Source organism: Pongo abelii, chromosome 2 (genome assembly GCF_028885655.2).
Source record: "Pongo abelii isolate AG06213 chromosome 2, NHGRI_mPonAbe1-v2.0_pri, whole genome shotgun sequence".
NCBI classification, from domain to species: Eukaryota; Metazoa; Chordata; class Mammalia; order Primates; family Hominidae; genus Pongo; species Pongo abelii.
In genome coordinates this window covers 147,344,573-147,366,701 of record NC_085928.1, presented here as the reverse complement: position 1 = coordinate 147,366,701, position 22,129 = coordinate 147,344,573, and the positions used below count along the sequence as shown (strand labels likewise).

The 22,129-nt window shown below is 39.2% G+C and overlaps 1 pseudogene; it reads right to left on the bottom strand.

Annotated features, from left to right (window-relative positions):
* Nucleotides 1-3,377: 3,377 nt before the first annotated feature.
* On the bottom strand, nt 3,378-5,345 carry LOC100460594 (heat shock cognate 71 kDa protein-like; annotated as a pseudogene).
* Nucleotides 5,346-22,129: the final 16,784 nt, after the last annotated feature.

The following is a 22,129-nucleotide window of genomic DNA, read 5'->3' as shown; positions in this document are numbered from 1 at the left end:
TACTCATGGATAGGAAGAATCAATATCATGAAAATGGCCATACTGCCCAAAGTAATTTATAGATTCCATGCTATACCTATCAAGCTACCACTGACTTTCTTCACAGAATTGGAAAAAATGACTTTAAACTTCATATGGAACCAAAAAAGAGCTCACATAGCCAAGACAATCCTAAGCAAAACAACAACAACAACAACAACAAAACAAAGCTGGAGGCATCATGCTACCTGACTTCAAACTGTATTACAAGGCTACAGTAACCAAAACAGCATTGCACTGGTACCAAAGCAGATATATAGACCGATGGAACAGAACAGAGGCATCAGAAATAATACCACACAGCTACAACCATCCGACCTTTGACAAACCTGACACAAACAAGCAATATTTAATAAATGGTGTTGGGAAAACTAGCTAGCCATAGGCAGAAAACTGAAACTGGACCCATTTCTTACACCTTATACAAAAATCAACTCAAGATGGATTAAAGATTTAAACATAAGACCTCAAATCATAAAAATACTAGAAGAAAACTTGGGCAATACCATTCAGGACATAGACATGGGCAAAGACTTCATGTCTAAAACACCAAAAGCAATGGCAACAAAACCCAAAATTGACAAATGGGATCTAATTAAACTAAAGAGCTTCTGCACAGCAAAAGAAACTATCATCAGAGTGAACAGGCAACTTACAGAGTGGGAGAAAATTTTTGCAATCTATCCATCAGACAAAGGGCTGATATCCAGAATCTACAAATAACTTAAATTTACAAGAAAAAAACAACCCCATCAAAAAGTGGGTGAAGGATATGAACAGACATTTCTCAAAAGAAGACAGTTTTATAGCCAACAAACATATGAAAAAATGCTCATCATCAGTGGTCATTAGAGAAATGCAAATCAAAACCACAATGAGATACCATCTCACGCCAGTTAGAATGGCGATCATTAAAAAGTCAGGAAACAACAGATGCTGGAGAGGATGTGGAGAAATAGAAATGTTTTTACACTGTTGGTGGGAGTGTAAATTATTTCAACCATTGTGGAAGACAGTGTGGCGATTCCTCAAGGATCTAGAACCAGAGATAACATTTGACTCAGCAATCTCATTACTGGGTATATACCCAAAGGATTATAAATCATTCTGTTATAAAGACACATGCACACATATGTTGATTGCGGCACTATTTACAATGCAAAGACTTGGAACCAACCCAAATGTCCATCAATAATAGACTGGATAAAGAAAATGTGTCACACATACACCATGGAATACTATGCAGTCATAAAAAAGGATGAGTTCATGTTATTTGCAGGGACATGGATGAAGCTGTAAACCATCATTCTCAGCAAACTATCACAGAAAAGAAAACCCAACACCACATGTTCTCACTCATAAGTGGGAGTTGAACAAGGAGAACACATGGACACAAGGAGGGGAACATCACACACTGGGGCCTGTCAGTGGTGGGGGGCTAGTGGAGGGATAGCATTAGGAGAAATACCTAATGTAGGTGATGGGTTGATGGGTGTAGCAAACCACCATGCCACGTGTATACTTATGTAACAAAACTGGACGTTTTTCACAAGTACCCCAGTACTTAAAGTATAATTTAAAAAAAAAAGAAGAGATAGAAAGGAAAGAAAATAGCAAGGTGGTAAATTAAACCAAATGATATTGAAAACTTCATTAACTGTAAATAATCTAAAGACTTGAATTAAAACACAAAGATTGTCAGACTGGACAAAAAAAAAACAAGACAAATATATATGCTGCCTATAAGAAATCTACTTTAAATATAATGACCCAGATAACAACAAAAGGATAAAAACATATACTATGCAAAAACTAATTATAAGAAAGCTGAAGTGGCTCTATTAGTATCAAACAAAGTAGATTTCAAACAAATACTATTACCAGAGATAAAGAGGACCATTTCATATTAACAAAGGGGTCAATTTGCTGAAAAAAAGTAATTATCCTACACATGTATACACACAACAGGAGAAGTTCAAAATATATAAAGCAAATATATAAAAGAAATAGACAAATCACAATTAAAGCTTGAGACTCCCTCTATCAGCAATTGATAGAACAGATAGATGTAGACAGAAAATAAGTAAGAATATAGAATAATTGAATGACACTTCATCCAATTAACATTTATAAAACACTCAACAGCAGCAGAATACTGAGTCCTCATAAGTTAACATTGAACATGCAATAGGAGAGACCGTATGCTAGGCTATAGAACCACTCACAATAAAATTAAAAAAGATTGAAATCATACATAATAAATTCTCTTACAGAAATGAAATTGAATTGGAAATCAATAGCATAAAGCTATTTGTTTCTCAGCCTATGATGTCAGTGGAGGACAGGTGGAAATTCTGACTTTACATTACCACCCAGTAGTAACAAGACATCCCTTTCCCTTTCCTCCAAATTGGTGTAAGAGGAGACTGAGTGAGAAGCTAAATCTTTTGTTTTTTGACTGTTAAAAAAAGTTTTAATTAACACATAATAATTATACAAATATATGAGATACAGTGTGATGTTTCAATATATGTACACATTGTGTAATGATCAAATCAGGGTAATTAGCATATCTATCATCTCAAACATTTATTCATTTATTTGTGGTGAGAACAGGTAAAATCTTCTTTTCTAGCTACCCTGAAATATATAATACATTGTTATGATCTGTAGTCAACCTACTACATAATAAAACACTAGAACTTATTCCTTCTATCTAATTGTAACTTTATACTCGTTGACCAACCTTTCCCTGTTCCCTCATTCCCCCTTTTCCATCCTCTGGTGACCACTATTCTACTCTCTGCTTCTATGAGATTAACTTTTGTAGATTCTATGGATGAGTGAGATCGTGCAGCATTTGTCTTCTGTGTCTTAGATTCATTTAGCATTATGTCCTCGAAGTTCATCTGTGTTTCTGTGAATAATAGGATTTCATTCCTTTTTTATAGTTGAATAGTACTCAATTGTGTATATATACCACATTTTCTTTAGCCATTTGTCTATAGATAAACATTTATGTTGAGTCCATCTCTTGGCTATTGTGAATACTGCTGTAGTAAACATGAGAATGCAGGTTTCTCTTTGTTTTTTTTTTTTTTAATGGTGCCAATTTTAAATAGTTTTATTTAAGACATTGCATTTTCCACTTATAATACAGTGTTTATAAAGCACAATTTTATTTCCTTCCCCTGTGCGTATGTTCCATATTCAAGTATTGAGAATGCCCAGTAACTTACTATAGCAGCTGAACTTAACTGCCACAGAATTTGCTACAAATGTAGGTCCTTCAATGTTTTAAATGTGTGGAACAATGTTACATCTATACTTGGGTTGGCTTAATCAACCTCTTCAATAGTAGGCCTTGAGGAAGCACCACCAGAGCGAGGAGCTCTACCACCAGGGAATCCCCCAGGCATTCCTCCTGGCATGCCTCCTGCACGCTGGTACAGCTTGGTGTTGATGGGGTTGCAGACTTTCTCCAGCTTTCTGCTGATGTTCAAATTCTTCCTTCTCGGCAGCTTGATTCTTATCGAGCCAGTTGATAATTTCATTACACTTGTCCAGAATCTTCTGTTTGTCATCATCGCTAATCTTGCCCTGAAGTTTCTCATCTTCAACAGTTGATTTCATGTTGAATGCATAGGACTCAAGTGAATTCTTGGATGACATTTTGCCCCTCTGCTTCTCATCTTCAGCTTTGTACTTCTCAGCTTCCCGGGCCATATGTTCAATGTCTTCCTTGCTCAAATGGCGCTTGTCATTAGTGATAGTAATCTTGTTCTCTTTTCCTGTACTCTTGTCCACAGCAGAGACATTGAGGATGCCATTGGCATCAGTGTCAAAAGTGACTTCAATCTGAGGAGCACCTCAGGGTGCAGGAGGTATGCCTGTGAGTTCAAACTTGCCAAGCAGTTGTTATCCTTGGTCATGGCACACTCACCTTCATAAACCTGAATAAGCACACCAGGCTGGTTGTCAGAATAGGTAGTGAAGTTCTGTGTCTGCTTGGTAGGAATGGTAGTATTGCACTTGATGAGGATGGTCATGACTCCACCAGCAGCTTCAATACCAAGGGAAAGAAGAGTGACATCCAAGAGCAGCAAATCTTGAACATTTTCAGACTTGTCTCCAGACAGGATGGCTGCCTGGGCAGCTGCACCATAAGCGATGGCTTCATCAGGGTTGGTGCTCTTATTCAGTTCTTTTCTATTGAAGAAGACTTGGAGAAGTTTCTGAATCAGGGATATGAGTAGAACCACCAACCAGGACAATGTCATGAATCTGTGACTTGTCTAGTTTGGCATCTCAAAGGGCTTTCTCTATGGGGTCCAGGGTGCCATAGAACAGGTCAGCATTCTTTTCTTCAAATTGGGCACGGGTAATGGAGGTGTAGAAGTCGATTCCTTCATAAAGAGAATCGATCTCAATACTGGCCAGGGTGCTGGAAGAGAGAGTACACTTAGCTCATTCACAAGCAGTACGGAGGCATCTTATAGCTCTCTTGTTCTCACTGATGCCCTTCTTATGCTTGTGCTTGAACTCAGCAATAAAAATGGTTGACCATTCAGTTGTCAAAATCTTCTCCACACAAGTGGGTGTCTCTGGCTGTAGATTTGACCTCAAAGATTCCATCCTCAGTAGTGAGGATTGACACATTGAAAGTGTCACCTCCCAGGTCAAAGGTCAGCATGTTTCTTTCTGCTCCAACCTTTTTGTCTAAGCCATAAGCAATAGCAGCTGCAGTTGGCTCATTAATAATTCTAAGTACAGTGAGACCAGCAATAGTTCCAGCATCTTTGGTAGCCTGATGCTGAAAGTCATTAAAGTAAGCTGGCACTGTGACCACAGCATTGGTAAAAGTCTTCCCAAGGTCGGCTTCTGCAATTTCCTTCATCTTTGTCAGAACCATAGAGGGTACCTCCTCTGGATAGAAGCTTTTGGTCTCTCCCTTGTATTCTACTTGGACCTTGAGCCTGACACCATCTTTCACCACAATGAAGGGCCAATGCTTCATATCAGACTGGACAACAGTGTCATCAAATCTGCATCCAATCAGATGTTTGGCATCAAAAACATTTGGTGTGTTGGTGGGGTTCATTGCAACTTGATTCTTTGAGGCATGACGGGTCAATCATTCAGTGTCCGTAAAGGTGACATAGCTTGGAGTGGTTCTGTTTCCCTGATCATTGGCAATTATCTCTACTTTTCCGTGCTGGAAAACACCCACACAAGAGTAGGTGGTGCCAAGATCAATACCAACTGCAGGTCCCTTCAACATGGTTGCTGGCATGTAGGCCTGGCTCCAACAAAGAAGAAAGCCACAGGAACCCCAAGAGCTGCAGGCAAGTTCAATCGCAGTTTTCTCTTTGACATAGTGATTTCAATTCCTGTGGATAAATACTCAGTAGTGAAATTGCTGGATCATATGGTAATTCTTTTTAAATTTTTTAAGAAACCTTTATGCTATTTTCCATGATAGTTGTACTAATTTACATTTCCACCAATAGTGTATAAGAATTTTCCTTTCTAGCAGCTGGGTACAGTGGTGTGGGCCTGTAGTCTCAGCTACTCAGGAGGCTGAGGCAGGAGGATAGTTTGAGCCCAGGACTTTGAGGCCAACCTGGGCAATACAGTGAGACATTATCTTTAAAAAAAAAAAGTGTTTAAAAAGATGAGTTCCCTTTTCTCTGCATCCTTGTCAGCATGTTTTACTTTTCATCTTTTAGATAACAGCCATTCTAATTGAGGTGAGGTGGTATCTCATTGTGATTTTGATTTGCATTTCCCTGATGATTAGTGATGTTGAGCATTTTGTCATTTACCTGGTGATTTGTATGTCTTATTTTGAGAAAGGTCTATTCAGGTCTTTTGCTTATTTTAAAATCTGATTTTTTGTGGGTTTTTTTTTGGTATTGAGTTGTTTGAATTCCTTATGTATTCTAAATATTAATCCCTTGTCAGATGGAAAGTTTGTGAATATTTTTTCCCATTCTTAAGATTGTCTCTTCACTCTGTTGATTGTTTCCTTTGCTATGCAGAAGTTTTTTGGTTTGTCCCATTTGTCTATTTTGCTTTCATTGCCTGTGCTTCTGAGGTCCTGTCCAAAAAATTCTTGCCCAGACCAATTTCATGAAGTGTTTCCCCAGTGTTTTCTTCTAGTAGTTTATAGTTTTGGGTCTTACATTTCAGTCTTTAATCCATTTTGAGTTTTTTTAATATGGTGAAAAATAGAGGTCTTTCAGTTTTCCACATGTGAGTATTCAGTTTTCCCAGCACCGTTTATTGAAGAGACTGTCCTATTCCCCATGTATGTTCTTGACACCTTTGTTGACAATCAATTGACTGTAAATGTGTGGATTTATTTCTGGATTTCTTTCTGCTCCATTGGTCTATGTGTCTGTTTTTATGCCAGTACCATGCTGATTGCATTATTATAGCTTTTTACTGTATTTTGAAGTCAGTGTGTTGTCTCCAGCTTTATGCTTTTTGCTCAGGATTGCTTTGGCTATTTGATGTCTTTAGTGGTTCCATACGAATTTTAGGATTGTTCTTATGTTTCTATGAAGAATGTCATTAATATTTTGATAGGAAGTGTGTTGAATCTATACATCATCATGGGTAGTATGGACATTTTAACAATATTGATTCTTCCAATCCATGAACACAGATAACTTTCAATTTATTTGTGCTATCTTGAATTTCTTTCATCAATGTTTTATAGTTTTTATAGCAGATATCTTTCACCTCCTTGGTTAAATTTATTCCTAGGGGTTTTTTTTTTTTTGGTAGCTATTATAAATAGAACTGCTTTCCTGATTCTTTTTTAGATAGTGTGCTATTGGCATATAGAACTACTACTGATATTTGTATGTTGATTCTGTGTCTTCAAACTTTACTGAATTCATTTATTAGTTTTTGGATCTGGGTCACACTGATGAAAGAGGTGGGTTCCCATGGTCTTGGGTAGCTCTGCCCCTGTGGCTTTGCAGGGTACAGCCTCCTTCCTGGCTGCTTTCATGGGCTAGTGTTGAGTGTCTGTGACTTTTTCAGGCTCACAGTGCAAGCTGTCAGTGGATCTACCATTCTGGGGTCTGGAGGATGGTGGCCCTCTTCTCACAGCTCTACTAGGCAGCACCTCAGTGGGGATTCTGTGTGGAGGCTTGCACCCCACATTTCCTTTTTGCAGTGCCCTAGCAGAGGTTCTCCATGAGTGCCCCACCCCTGCAGCAAACTTCTACCTGAACATCTAGGCATTTCCATACATCCTCTGAAACCTAGGCAGAGGTTCCCAAACCTTAATTTTTGACTTCTATGCACCTGCAGGCTCAACACCATGTGGAAACTGCCAAGACTTGGAGCTTGCACCCTCTGAAGCCATGGCTTGAGCTGTACCTTGGCCCCTTTTAGTCACAGCTGAAGTGGCTGGGACGCAAGGCACCAAGTCCCTAGGCTGCACACAACAGAGAGACCCTGGGCCTAGCCCACAAAGCCATTTTTTCCTCCTATGTCTCTGGGCCTGTGATGGGAGGGACTGTCATAAAGGTCTCTGACATGCCCTGGAGACATTTTCCCCATTGCCTTGGTGATTAACATTCAGCTCCTCATTACTTATGCAAATATCTGCAGCCAGCTTGAAATTGTCCTCAGAAAATGGGATTGTTTTTTCCTATTGCATTTCAAGCTGCAAATTTTCTGAACTTTTATGCTCTGTTTCCCTTTTAAAACTGAATGCCTTTAACAGCACCCAAGTCATCTCTTCAATGCTTTGCTGTTTAGAAATTTCTTCTGCCAGATACCCTAAATCATCTCTCTCAAGTTCAAAGTTCCACAAATCTCTAGGGCTGGGGCAAAATGCCACCAGTCTCTTTGCTAAAACATAACAAGAGTCACCTTTGCTCCAGTTCCAAACAAGTTCCTCATCTCCATCTGAGACCACCTCAGCCTGGATTTCATTGTCCATATCATTATCAGCATTTTGATCAAAGCCATTCATTAAGTCTCTAGGGAGTTCCAAACTTTCCCACATTTTCCTGTCTTCTTCTGAGCCCTCCAAACTGTTCCAATCTCTGCCTGTTACCCAGTTTCAAAGTCACTTCCACATTTCAGATATCTTTTCTGCAGTGTCCCTCTCTACTGGTACCAATTTATTGTATTAGTTTTTTTCATGCTGCTGATAAAGACATACCTGAGACTGGGAAGAAAAAGAGGTTTAATTGCTGTACAGTTCCATGTGGCTGGGGAGGCCTCACAATCATGGCAGAAGGCAAGGAGGAGCAAGTCATGTCTTACATGGATGGCAGCAGGCAAAGAGAGAGAGAGCTTGTGCAAGGGAACTCCTCCTTTTAAAACCATCAGATCTCATGAGACTTATTCCCTATCACAAGAACAGCACGGGAAAGACCTGCCCCCATGATTCAATTACCTCCCACTGGGTCCCTCCCATAACACGTGGGAATTCAAGATGAGATTTGAGCAGGGACACAGCCAAACCGTATCAACCATGTATTTTCTTTATCCCCCTGAATTTCATGTCATTTATATCTGAATACTTAAACATGGGTTTGTTATTTTATTTTTAAATTTTTGTGAGTACATAGTAGATATTTATATTTATGGGATACATGAGATGTTTTGATACAGGCATGCAACATGAAATAAACACATCATGGAGAATGGGATATCCATCCCGTCAAGCATTTATCCTTTGAGTTACAAACAATCCAATTATACTCTTAGAGTTAATTTAAAATGTATATTGTTATTATTGACTATAGACATTCAGTTGTGCTATCAAATCATAGGTCTTATTCATTCTTCCTACTTTTTTGTACCCATTAACCATCCCTATCTCCCCCAAGCCACCCATTACCTTTCCCAGTCTCTGGTAACCATCCTTCTACTCTCTGTGTCCATGAGTTCAGCTGTTTTGAGTTTTAGATCCCATAAATAAGTAAAAACATGCAATGTCTGTCTTTCTGTGCCTACCTTTTTTTACTTAAAATAATGATCTCCAGTTTCATCCATGTCATTGCAAATGACTGGATCTATTTTTTTATGGCTGAATAGTACTCCATTGTGTATGTGTGCCACATTTTCTTTTTCCATTTGTCTGTTGATGGACAGTCAGGTTGCTCCCAATCTTATATATTGTAAACAATGCTGCAACAAAAATAGTAGTGCAGATATCTCTTGATACACTGATTTCCCTCCTTTTGGATATATACAGAGCAGTGGGATTGTTGGATCACATGGTAGCTCAATTTTCAGTTTAATGAGGAACCTTCAAACTGTTCTCCATAGTGATTTTACTAATTTACATTCCCACCAACATACAAACGTTCTCTTTTTCTCCACATCCCCACCAGCATTTGTTATTCCCTGTCTTTTAGATATAAGACATTTTAACTGGGGTGAGATGATATCTTATTGTAGTTTTGATTTGCATTTCTCTGATGATCAATCATGTTGAGTACCTTTTCATATGCCTGTTTGCCATTTGTATGTCTTCTTTTGAGAAATGTCTATTCAAATCTTTTGTCCATTTTTTAGTCGGATTATTAGATTTTTTCCTATAAAGTTGTTTGAGCTCCTTATATATTCTGGTTATTAATCTCTTGTCAGATAGGTAGCTTGTAAATATTTTCTCCCATTCTGTAGGTTGTCTTTTCCCTTTATTGATTGTATTTTTTGCTGTACAGAAGCTTTTTAACTTGATATGATCCCATTTGTCCAGTTTTGCTTTGGTTGCCGGTGCTTGTGGGGTATTACTCAAAATTTTTTTGCCCAGGCCAATGTCCTGGAGATTTCCCAAATGTTTTATTGTAGTAGTTTCATAGTTTGAGGTCTTAGATTTAAGCCTTTAATCCATTTTGATTTGGTTTTTGTATATGATGAAAGATAGGGGTCGAGTTTCATTCTTCTGCATATGGATATCCAGTTTTCTCAGCACCATTTATTGAAGAGACTGTCTTTTCTCCAGTGTGTGTTCTTGGCATCTTTGCTGAAAATGAGTTCACTGTAGGTGTGTGGATTTGTTTCTGGGTTGTCTATTCTGTTCCATTGGCCTACGTGTCTGTTTTCGTGTCAGTACCATGCTGTTTTGGTTACTACAGCTCTGTAGTGCAATTTGAAGTCAGGTAATATGATTCCTCCAGTTTTGTTCTTTTTGCTTAGGATAGCTTTGGGTATTCTTGGTCTTTTGTGGTTTCATATACATTCTAGGAATTTTTTTCTATTTCTGTGAAGAATGTCATTGGTATTTTGATAGGGATTGCATTGAATCTGTAGATTGCTTTGGGTAGTATGAATATTTTAACAATATTGATTCTTCCAATGCATGAACATGGAATATCTTTCTACTTGTTGGTGTCCTCTTCAATTTCTTTCATCAGTGTTTTATAGTTTTTATTATAGAGATCTTTCACTTCTTTGATTAAGCCAATTCCTAGGTATGCAGTTTTATCTGTGGCTATTGTAAATGGGATTACTTTTTAAATTTCTTTTTAACATTGTTCACTGTAGGCATATAGAAATGCTACTGATTTTTTATGTTGACTTTTTATGCCTCAACTTTACTGAAGTTATCAGTTCTAATAGTTTTCTTGCAAAATCTTTATATTTTTCCAAATATAAGATTATATCATCTGCAAACAAGGGTAATTTGACTTCTTTCTTTCCAGTTTGGGTGCCCTTTATATCTTTCCCTTATCTGATTGCTCTAGCTAGGGCTTCCAGTACTATGTTGAATAATGGTGATGATAATGGGCATCCTTATCATGTTCCAGATCTTAGAAGAAAGGTTTTCAGTTTTTCCCCATTTGGTGTGATTCTAGTGTGAGACTGTTGTATATGGCTTTTATTATGTTGAGGTATGTTCCTTCTATCCCCAATTTTTTCTTGGGATTTTTATATGAAAAGATGTTGAATTTTATCAAATGCATTTCAACATCAATTGAAATGATTATATTGTTTTGATACTTCATTCTGTTGATATAATGTAGCACACTGATTTCCATAAGTTGAACCATCCCTGCATCCCAGGGATAAATCTCACTTTGTTATGATGAATGATCTTTCTAATGTATTGTTGAATTCAATTTGCTAGTATTTTGTTGAGGATTTTTGTATCAATATTCGGTGATATTGGCCTGAAGTTTACCTTTTTTTGATGTGTCTTTGTCTGGTTTTGGTATCAGGGTAATACTGGCCTCATGTAATGAGTTTTGAAGTATTTCCTCCTCTATTTTATGGAACAGTTTGAGCAGGATTGGTATTAGTTCTTTAAATGTTTGGTAGAATTCAACAGTGAAGCCATCGGGTCCTGGGCTTTTCTTTACTGGGAGACTTTTTATTATGGCTTTGATCTCATTACTTTCATTGGTCTGTTCAGGTTTTGGATTTCTTCCAAATTCCACCTTGGTAGGCTGTAAGAGTCTAGGAATTTGTGTATTTCTTCTTGATTTTCCAATTTATTGGCATTTAATTGCTCATAGTAGCCACTAATAATCCTTAGATTTTTTGCAGTATTAGTTGTAATGTCTCCTTTTTCATTTCTGATTTTATGAATTTGGATCCTCTCTCTTTTTTTCTTAGTCTGGCAAAAGGTTTGTCAATTTTTCTTAAGTTATAAAAAATTTTATTTGATATTTTAGATTTCTTCATATAAATTGTATTTATTTCTGCTCAGATATTTATTATTTCTTTTCTTCTACTATTTTTGGGTTGGATTTGCCCTTACTTTTCTAGTTCTTTTAAGATGCATTGTTAGATTGTTCATTTGAAGTTTTCCCTCTTTTTTGATGTAGACATTTATCACTACTAATATAAACTTCCCTCTTAGTACTGCATTTGCTATATCCCATAGGTTTTGGTAAGTTGCATTTCTATTATCATTTGTTTCAAGAAATTTTAAGATTTCATTCTTAATTTATTTATTGACACACTGGTCATTCAGGAGCACAATGTTCAATTTCTGTGTATTTGTATAATTTCCAAATTCCTCTTGTCATTAATTTCTAGTTTTATTCCACTGTGGTCAGAGAAGATGCTTGATATGATTTCAATTTTTTTTAATGTTTCAAGACTTGTTTTGTGATCTAACATATGGTCTATGTTTGAGAATGATTGATGTGCTGAGGAAAATTATGTGTATTCTATAGCTCTTGGATAAAATGTTCTGTAAATATCTATGAAATCCATTTGGTTTATAGTGCAGATTAAGTTGGATGTTTCTTTGTTGGTTTTCTGTCTGGAAGATGTGTCTAATACTGAAAGTGGGGTGTTGAAGTCTCCAACTATTATTCTATTGGGACCTATCTCTCTCTTTAACTCTAATAATATTTGCTTCATATTTCTGGGTCCTTCAGTGTTAGATGCATATGTATTTTAAACTGTTATATCCTCTTGCTGAATTGACTCCTTTATTATTATATAGTGACCTCCTTTGTCTCTTCTTATAGTTTTTGTCTTGAAATATATTTTGTTTGATATGTGAGAACATCAAGGGGGAAACATGCCCCCATGATCCAATCACCTCCCACAAGATCCCTCCTCTGACATGTGGGGATTACAATTTGACATAAGATTTGTTTGGGAATGCAGAGCCAAGCCATATCAACAGTTTTAAAGAAACTTTTAATGATATAGCTACTCTTGCTCTTTTTTTGGTTTCATTTGCATGAAATATCTTTTTTCGTTCCTTTATTTTCATTCTATGTGTGTCTTTATAGGCGAAGTGTGTTTCTTGTAGGCAACAGATCAATGGGTTTTGCTTTTTCATCCATTCAGCCACTCTATGTCTTTTGATTAGAGACATTTATATTCAATGTTATTGTTGGTAAGTAAGGATTTACTCTTGTCATTTTGCTATTTATGTTCTGATTGTTTTCTGATCTTCTCTTCCTTTCTTCTTCTGACTTCCTTTAGTGAAGATAATTTTCCTCTGGTGGTATGATTTAGTTTCTTGTTTTTTTTGTGTGTCTCCATTGCCTGTTTTTTGGATTGAGGTTGCCATGATGCTTACGAATACTATCTTATAACCCATTATTTTAAACTGATAACAATTTAACACTTTTACATAAACAAACAAGCAAAAAGAAAACTAATAAAAACTCTAAGCCTTTACTTTATCCCCCACTTTTTAACTTTTTGTTTTTTTCTATTTATATATTTTTGTACTGAGTATGTCTGGAAAAGTTGCAATAATTATTTTTGATTGGTTCATCATTTAGTCTTTCTACTTAAGATAAGAGTAGTTTACACACCATAGTTAAAGTGTTATAATTTTTTTTCTGTGTACTTCCTATTACCAGTGAGTTTTGTACCTTTAGGTGACTACTTATTGCTCATTAATGTCCTTTTCTTTCTGATTGAAGTACTGTGTTTAGTTTTCTTGTAGGACAGGTCTAGTGTTCATAAAATTCCTCAGCTTTTGTTTGCCTGGAAAAGTCTTTATCCTTCATGTTTGAAGGATATATTTATAGATATACTATTCTAGGGTAAAAGCCTTTTTCCTTCAGCACTTTAAGTATGTCATGCCACTCACTCCTGGCCTGTGAGGTTTCCACTGAAAAGTTTACTGCCAGACGTATTGGAGCTCCATTGTATGTTATTTCTTTCTTCTCCCTTGCTGCTTTTTAAGATCCTTTACCTTTGGGTAAAGTTTGATTATTAAATGTCTTGAGGTAGTCTTCTTTGGGTTAAGTCTGCTTGGCATTCTATAACCATCTTGTATTTGGATATTGACATCTTTCTTTAGGTTTGGGAAGTTCTCTGTTAATAATCTTTCTACTCCTATTTCTCTCTTTACCTCCTTTTTAAGGCCAATAACTGTTAGATTTTCCCTTTTGAGGCTATTTTCTAGATCCTGTAGGTGTACTTCATTTTTTTTAAATTCCTTTTTCATTTGTCTCCTCTGACTGTGTATTTTCAAAAAGCCTGTCTTCAAGCTCACTAATTCTTCTTTTCTACTCGATCCATTCTGCTATTAAGGGACTCCGATGCATCTTCAGTATGGCAGTTGGGTTTTTCAGCTCCAGAATTTCTGATTGATTCTTTTTAATTATTTCATTCACTTTGATAAATTTATCTGGTAGAATTCTGAATTTCTTCTCTGTGTTATCTTGAATTTCTTTGAGCTCTCTCAACACAGCTACTTTGAATTCTCTGTCTGAAAGGTCACATATCTCTGTTTCTCCAGGAGTGGTCCCTGGTGCCTCATTTAGCTCATTTGATGAGGTCAAGTTTTCCTGGATGGTGTTGATGCTAGTAGATGTTCTTTGGTGTCTTGGCATTGAAGAGTTAGATGTTTATTGTAGTCTTCACTGGCTGAGCATATGTGTATTTGTCCTCCTTGGGAGGATTTTCAGGTATTTGAAGACTTGGGTGTTGTGATTTAAGCTGTATCTGCCTTAGGGGAAACTCCAAACCCAGTAATACTGTTTCTTTCAGACTTGTGGAGGTATCCCCTTGATAGTCTTGGACAACATTCGGAAGAATTTTCTGGATTACTAGGCAAAGAGTCTTGTTCTCTTCTTTTACTTTCTCCCGAACAAACAGAGTCTCTCTCTCTCTGTTCTGAGCCACCTAAAGCTGGGGGGTGGAGTGACACAGCACCCCTGTGGCCACCACCACTATGACTGTGCTGGGTCAGACCTGAAGCTAGCACAGTACTAGGTCTTGCCTGAGGTATGCTATAACCACTCCCTGGGTACTGCATATGTTTTCTCAAGGCCCTGAGGCTCTACAGTCAGCAGGTAGCAAAACCAACCAGGCCTGTGTCCTTCCCTTCAGGGTAGCGAGGTCCTGGGTGGGTCTAGATGTGCTGTCTGGGAGTCAGGGACTAGAATCAAATACCTTAAGATGTCTACCTGGCGTTCTATTGTAACTGCAGCTGGGCTGGCACTCAAACCACAAGATGCAGTTCTTCCCACCCTTCCTTCCCTTTCCCAAAGGCAAAGGTGCCTCACCCCATGGCCACTGCCACCTCAGGCCATGAGGAGTACTGCCAGGCTACTGCCGATGTTCCCTTCTGGCCCAAGGGCTCTTAAGTCAGCTTGTGGTAAATGTTACCTGGACTCACCCTTCAGGGCAGTGGGCTCCCTTCTAGGCCCCAGTAGGTCCAGAAATGCCATCTGTGTCAAGTCCTGGAATCAGACATCCTAAGAGCTCACTTAGTGCTCTACCCTCCTGTGCCTTGCTGTTACCTGAAGCCAGCAAGTCTCAGAGCCTCACCCAAGGCCCTCGACATAGTACCTGGGTATTGCTGCTGATTATTCAGGGCCCAGGGGCTGTTTAGTTAGCAGAAGATAAATGTTTCAAGGACCAAGTCCTTTCCTTCAAGACAATGGCCTTTCTTCTGGCCCAGGGTGTGTCTAGAAATATCATATGGGAGCTAGAGCCTGGAAGGGGAGCCTCAAAACTCTGATGAGTACTCTATCCTGCTGCGAGTGAGCTGGTATCCAAGATGCAAGACAAAGCCTTCTCCACTCTTCCCTCTCCTCTCCTCAAGTGGATGGAAGGGGTCTTTTTTGGAGCTGCAAGTGGAGCAGCCTGGGGATGGGGAGGGGGTAAATGTCACCCTTCCCTCCTTCAGGCACTGTCTCTGGGCCTAGTTCAGCATTAGGACTCACCTACGAGTTGCAGTCCTTATGGCCTGGATGACCTTTCAAGTTTACTTGGAGGCACAGAGTGCTGCAGCCCTCAGTGGTGAGGGTTGCAGGAACTCAAGTTCTGATAGCTGGGATGTGTGATTCCTCTCTGGCTAGGGCTCCTTTAAAGGCTCCCTCCATGAGCAGGCATCAGCTGAGTTTGGTCTGGTTTTCCTTTCTGCTCTAACAGGACAGCACTGAGTTCAATGCCTCACAATAGCTGTGTTCTCCCTCCCCCAGCACCTAGAGATGCTCCCTGCACCATGCTGCTGCTGCTAGGGGTCAGGGAGGGGTGGCATCAGGGATTCAGTACTGTTTCATCTTTCTCTTCTGTGCCTATTTCAGTGATATGAAGTTAAAACCAGGTACTATGAGGGCTCACCTAATTTTTGGTTATTATGAACGTGTTTTTTTCACTATAAATAGTTGGTAAATTGGTGTCCTTGTAGGGGGGACTTTGGTGGAGACTTCTAGTCCACCATCTTGCTCCACCTCTCTCAAGCATGGGTCTGTTGCCTTAAAAAAAAAAATACTCATTAGGATCCTTTTTAAAAAACTGATTGGGTAAAGCCACCACTCAGTTCATGGTATTTTGTCATAGCAACCTAAATGGACAAAGACAGAAAATTGGTACTGAGAAGTGGGAGTGCTGTTGTAACAGATTCCTAAAATGTGGAGGAAACAGCTTTGGAACTGGGTCATGGGTAGAGGCTGCAGGAATTTTAAAGTGTGTGCTAGAATAAGTCTGCATTGACGTGCATAGATTGTAAGGATGATTATGGTGAATGCTCAGAAGGAGAAGAGGCAAACTATAGAGAAAGCCTCAGTCTTATTAGAGAATACCTAAGCAGTCATAAACAGAATGTTAATTAAAATATGGATGATAAAGGTCATTCTGGTGAGGTGAAAGACAGAAATGAGGAATATGATATTGGACAGTGGAAGAAAAGCTATCTTTTTTATAAAGTGGCAAAGAACATGGCTAAATTGTTTTGTGTTCTATTATTTTGAGAAAGATATACTTTGTGAGCAATGAAATTGGATATTTGGCTGAGGAAATTGCTAAGCAAAGTGTTGAAGGTATGGTGTGGTTTCTCTTGACTTCCTATAATAAAATGCAAGACGAGAGAAAGGATTCGAAGCTACAATTGTTAATGAAAAGGAAGCAGAACTTAACAATTGTGAAAAATCTCAGCCTATCTGTATTGGAAAAAATGAGAAAACTTGTTTGGAAGACAACAAGGGTGTGGCCAAGTGACTGATACATCAGGCATTTCAGTGGAAGCCAGGTGCTATTTATCAAGACAATGGGGAGATTAGTGAGCTGTCTAAACAGAAGTCAGAACATATTGCCTAAGACAATGCAAGAATGTCCCCAAAGGCATTTCAGAGATCACTGGGATTGCCCCTCCTATCATAGGCCCAGAGTGCCAGGGCCTGGGGCTGGAGCAATATCAAGGGTGGGGAATCCCTGGTGCCTGTGCTACCTCACATCTCAGGCTTCCCTCACTGCGCTGGGTTGCTGTGCTCCTTGGCGGCCTGAAGTGAGGCAAGTGCTGCACCCAGCAAAGCTTCAGAGGTATGGCTGCCTCCACCTAGATTCCAAAGGATGTTCCAGAGAGCTGGGGATGAAGCAGAGAGCCTCCATGGGGGCAGGGTCACCTCTGAGACCCCAGATGGTAGAGCCACCTGTGTGATTCCAGCTCAGAAGAGCTGTAAGCACACAACTCCAACCTGTGAGTGCCTTGGACTGGCTATTCCCAGCAAAGCCATCAGGGAGAGGCTGCCCAAATCTGTGGAGGCAGGACCACTGGCCCAGTGGGTAGGGAAGATGTTATCAAACCAAACTAAGGTCCACTCACTGTGCTTAGTAAGGCCAGATATCCACACCAAAATTTGAAGTGGGAGAAAGCAAGGCCCTTCTTTGCAGGGCACCAAGAAAGAAGGATCAGGCAGCTAATGCTCAAGTCTTGACTTCCCAGATTACTTGAAGGTAGGAGTTTTTCAAGGTAGGGATAAATTTCAGGAAGGCAGAAGTTACAAGCAAAATCCTAATTCAACACATGGAGGCTACAAATTAGTTTTTAGAGGTTACACAAAGGCAGGATATCTTGAAGTGGGGGCTTCTAGGTCATAGTCTATGTAGAGTCAAAGATTTTCTGATTTGCAATTGGTTAAGGAAGAGAAGCTTTGTTAAAAATTTTGAGGTCAGGAGAAAAGACTGTTAGCTCTGGCTCATGGGCATGACCTCCTCCAGGCCCTTGAGGAAGAACTTTAGAATAAAGAATGGTGGTCAGAGTTCAGTCCTCAGTTCCCCCTTATCTGAGATCTACATGCCAGTGGATCCATTTGGTGGAGGTATGGGTTTCTGAAAAACAACCCAGAGACATGTGTTAAGATGTTATCTTTAGTTTCTATGAGGAACCAAACATCCTATGATTCCAGCTTCCTGGGCTATTGTTTTAAGCTACTCTTACATTCTTGCTTATCAAGTTACTTATTTACTTTTCAGGGATAGCTAGGTACTTGGAATTTCTCTTGAAGGCACTCAAGATTTTCCTTTATTTCCATGCTTGGGGGGACCTGCAATCCCCTAAGTGAGGGTTCTTGCTCCATCTCAATGGCAGGACCTTTGTCACCATGAGCCTGGAGGGCAAAATATCAGGTCAAAAAAATTATTCTCCAGGTTTAAAGCTTTAGAATTGATTGAGACCTGCCTCTTTTTGCTTCCTTCCTATGTCTTCCTTTTGGAATGGGAATGTCTGTCCTGTGCCTGTCCTGTCCCATCATTGTATTTTGGGAGTACATAACTTGTTTGGTTTCACAAGTTCACAGCTAGAGAGCAATTTGCCTCAGAATGAATCATATTTTGAATATCACCCATATCTGATTAGGATGATATTTAAATGAAACTTTAGATTTTTACATTGGTGTTGAAATGAGTTAAGACTTTTCAGACTACTGGGATGAAACAAATGTATTTTGTATGAGAGAAGGAAATGAAATTTGGGAGACTAGGGGTGCAGTGCTGTGGTTTGAATATTTGTGTCCTCCCCTCCAAATTCATTTGTTGAAATCTTACCCTGTAAAGTAATGGTAATAGGGGGTGGGTCTTTGGAAGGTGATTAGGTTGTGAGGGTGGAGCCCTTGTGAATGGGATTAGTGCCCTTATAAAAGAGGCCTGAGGGAGCTCCTTTGGCTCCTCTGCCACATGAAGTTACAACAATCACCTCCAACTCAGAAAAGAGAGGCACATGGGAAGCCACTGAATGGAGTCTTTTGCTTGGCAATTCCACCAGAACCTGTGAAAAGGGGCAGGAGCAGTTCCCCAAAGGTGGGGATACCCAGAAGAGGCACATAATACCTCAAGGGAGAGGAAAGATGCTGGGTAGCCAGAAATAATAAAAGACCACTATAGCTTTCCAAACTATATTTGAAGAGAGGCCTACAAAATCATCATTTCCCCCCTCATATCACTTAATGGTTATCTTTTTACCACCAAAGCTCTATAATATTTCATGATAAATTGTTTTTGCCTGAAATTTGATGAAAACTTCTTTTTTCATTAGGGAAAATATTACAAAGTGTATAAAAGGAAGGAAAACAGGGTGTTTTGTTTTAAAAAGCAAACTACTCTACATCTTGTTGGTGCAACCAGATGTGCTTTGGCTTTTGTTTTTGCATATTCATTAGATTTCATTGTTCAAAGTGATCCTGTAAGAATCCGGCCAAGCATTACAAGAGGATGTCATACTGGCCTCATTCCAAGGAAATTAATAATTTTATTTCAAGCTGCTCTCCCTTCTCTTAGCTGTGGGCTTCTAAGCAAGGCCACTGGTGTTCCCCTCTCTATGAATTACAAGGTGGTTCAGACCTCCAGTATTTCTATTATAGAGCATTCTGTCTTTCATTTAAAAATTGCCTCTTATGAGTATTATTCTCTGTTCTAAAAAGACTTCATTGTTTCTCTCCTATTCTACACTCCTGTGTTCAAGGTCGCTAGTTACTCTATTATTCAGGCAGACAATCTTTTCATAATTTTTTTTTCCAATCAGTCTCAGTTCAAGGACTTACATTCTCAATATCCCCCATAAGTTTTGCCATTTCTTCTCATGAAAACATTCTCCATAGCTTCCCTTTCTTTAGCAGCTTCATGTATTCAGTTCTTTGTAATGCGTTATTGTGCGGAATGTAGGCAAACCTTGTTTATGGTACATTTTGTTTGGGTAAAAAGATTTCTTCTTATTTCCTTAGAATCAGCGACAATTAACTAAAGTTTATGAATTGATTTGGGAAAACCCGCTGTTATTATCTAGCTTACATGGAGAGAAATCAGCCTCCAAGGGGCAAGAGACGCAGTTTGAGGGTAGCAGAAACAGAGCATAGATCAAAGGCAAGGTTAACTGAAGCTGGGGTTTTATGGAAAAAGTACAGAAATCAAAATAATCTTTTGAATAAAAGTTCCAAAATAAAATTTAAGGTGGTCAGAAATCTTGCTTAAACTAAATATATATGTATTATATTGTTTTATCAAGAGACTATCCCATTAATACTCACAGCAACTACTAATTAATGACAGCTTATCATGTATTGCTTCTAACCACGAAGAATTGCAATTAAAGTCCTCATTTTACAAAATGCAAGATCAGAGAACTAGTAAAAACTGGGCCTGTTTAATTCCAAAGTCAGTGATCTTTCTATCCTCTGCTGCCTCATAGTATAGTATGCAATGCTGACATGTGCAAAGCTGGTCTTTAGACTTGAATAATCCCTGTAAGAGGAACTATTTTTAATGAAATAGACTGAATATTCTATAAAAGAAATATTGGAACTATTGAACCTCCTTGTGAGATGGGACAGTTCCCTGACCCTCTTGTGGGATTTGTGAAGGGAGAGTGGGGGGATGGCTCATTTTGCTCGGCCACTGAACTCAAACCCCTTGTGGGAGGGGGAACACTTAGGTGAGCAGGTGCAGGAGCTGGGGTGAGTGCCTTTAGGCACCAGCAGGAATGAACGCTTTACCAGCCCGTGGCAGCATCTAGTGGTTGCCCAAGACCTCTGGAGCCCCAGAGGGTGTGTGCTACAAACAATGCTCTTTTAGTGTTTGTCATCTGTGGACGGCTAAGTGTTAACCAGCTCAGTGGAGAGTCAGGGTGACAGCCTTTTACACACTGCCCTCTTGATACCTGGGTCCTTTTCTGGTGTCCAGGAAGGATCAGGTCACATGGACTTGAAGGATGGTGAATGAGGAGGTTTTATTGAGTGATGGAAGTGGCATCTCACCCAGGAGCTGGGAGGGGGATGATGCCGGAAGAAGATGATCATTCCCTGAAGCCTTGCTGTCTCCTGCAGGGCTCCTTTCCAAAGTTGTGTCATCTGAGATTAAGCATGCATATCCATAGTCTCCATCACTCAGTTGCTTCTTCTCCTCACTCCTTCTCTGCCACACCACTCTGCTCTTCTGCCGGTGGAGTTTGGGGTTTTTATGGATACAGGATTGGGGGGTGTGGTGGGCCAGGGTGGTTTTGGAAAAACCAACATTCGGGCAGGAAAACAGGGATAATTGTTCCTATTTAGGGCTGTGGCTTCCAGGCTTGAGGGTCGGGCCTTTGCCTGGGAACTGCCCTCTTCTATCCAGTATTTCCCTGCCTCCCATCTGTATCACTTGCTATACCTATGAGAGCCATGTCTAATTTTCTTGGACTAAAAATCCAGATAGACTTGATAACTTGAAGTTAGGAATGACTCTAGGTAAATATATAAATAAAGACTTATTCCCTTTCGGTGCTACCCTCATTATTATGCCAATCCCAGGGGATATTCATTATCATCAAGATACACGTTAGCTCTGCCATACTTCCTAGCTTGTGTGAACCGGAAAGTTACTTAGCTTCTCTGAACCTCATTTCCTGCATGTAGAAATTGGAGAGAAGAGATTGGATCAAGATAGCATACCAAACACATATTTTGGCCTTTTTTCTCATCATAAAATCATATAAATGGCAGAAAAATACTTTGAAAACTCATAACCGTTCTGGAAAACAAGAAAAGGCTATGTTAATTTACCAGAATGTAGAAGGAATAGTTGCAATCAGAAAGCAGATGGAATTTGATGGAGAAACCACAGCCCAAAACATACTTAGGAACATTTCATTGTAGGAGGTGAGAGGGTTCTAGAGACTCAGCAGAAGTAGATAATATCTTCAAGTGTATAAATATAAATGATCAGGGTGAAAACATTGGAAGCAGGTGGGAGCGAGGAGCTACTTTAGGTAGGGAGAGGAAAAAGAGACTCTGAGGAGCCCTGAGGCCTGAGGGATAGAAAGAGCCAGTAATGAGAGGACACAGGGACAAATTATTCAGAAAGGCAGAACAGCAAGTGCAAAGTAGGTAGAAAGGAAGGAACATGCTCTTGGATAAAAAAGAGCCCGGTGTAGGTA